Source organism: Anabrus simplex, chromosome 3 (assembly GCF_040414725.1).
Source record: "Anabrus simplex isolate iqAnaSimp1 chromosome 3, ASM4041472v1, whole genome shotgun sequence".
Taxonomy (NCBI): domain Eukaryota; kingdom Metazoa; phylum Arthropoda; class Insecta; order Orthoptera; family Tettigoniidae; genus Anabrus; species Anabrus simplex.
In genome coordinates, this window is record NC_090267.1 from 392,830,204 (window position 1) to 392,831,398 (window position 1,195).

At 48.0% G+C, this 1,195-nt stretch overlaps 1 non-coding gene across 1 annotated transcript; it reads left to right on the forward strand.

Annotated features, from left to right (window-relative positions):
* The first annotated feature begins 905 nt into the window (after positions 1-905).
* On the forward strand, positions 906-978 carry TRNAR-ACG (transfer RNA arginine (anticodon ACG)). The gene has a single exon. It is a non-coding gene; the product is annotated as a tRNA-Arg (tRNA).
* The last annotated feature ends 217 nt before the right edge of the window (positions 979-1,195 follow it).

Sequence of the window (1,195 nt, forward strand, 5' to 3'; positions counted from 1 at the left end):
CCTTCCAAAATGCCCATCCCCCCACAAGGCTCCTGTTCAGCATAGCAGGTGAGGCCGCCTGGGCGAGGTACTGGTTATTCTCCCCAGTTGTATCCCCGACCCAGAGTCTGAAGCTCGCCCAGGCGGCCTCACCTGCTATGCTGAACAGGGGCCTTGTGGAGGGATGGGAAGATTGGAAGGGATAGGCAAGGAAGAGGGAAGGAAGCGGACGTGGCCTTAAGTTAGGTACCATCCCGGCATTCGCCTGGAGGAGAAATGGGAAACCACGGAAAACCACTTCCAGGATGGCTGAGGTGGGAATCGAACCCACCTCTACTCAGTTGACCTCCCGAGGCTGAGTGGACCCCGTTCCAGCCCTCGTACCACTTTTCAAATTTCGTGGCAGAGCCGGGAATCGAACCCGGACCTCCGGGGGTGGCAGCTAATCACGCTAACAACTACACCATAGAGGCGGTCACGAAATGTATTTACTAGTCAAAAATGTATACTCTAGAATAAATGCTTTCTTCATACCGACATTTGATATACGGTTTCCATATATTATTTGTCCCCAACATGTAAATTTGAAACTAAATGCGTGTACACTAAGTATTAGCATCCTAGTCATATAAATATACGTAGTTCAGACTTTCAGTCAGTCAACGACGGCTCACTAGCTCACCGCTCTATTCCCGAACGGCGATCTGCGCTCAGCGCGTCGAGTTGAGCTGAATTACTATGTTCATACGATCTGGCAGTTCGTCACCTCTTTTGAGACGAGTCAACTCGCCCGAAGCGAGCTGACATGGCCTCCAAGTGTGCGATGCATGCTTCTGCCCATAGCTGTGGTCGCGAAATTAACAATTACGTAAAATGTTAAAGAAGCTGATAAAACATATCTATAGGGAGAGGTCCTGCTGGATTGGAGCCCTGTGGCGCAATGGATAACGCGTCTGACTACGGATCAGAAGATTCCAGGTTCGAATCCTGGCAGGGTCGATGAGTTATTTTCATTTACTTACTGGAATATTGAGCGATTCCTAGTTTGTCCGGTTTAAAGTGTTTTTCCACTTCAGAGCCTTGGCCATCTTTTCCCACCCACTTCCAACCTGTACCAAAACCATCAATTTTTGGTGCAACATTGACAGAAAACTAGATATAAATGAATTCAATATTCCGTGAGGACTCTAAAAATTAGGATGAAAATGTGGGTAAC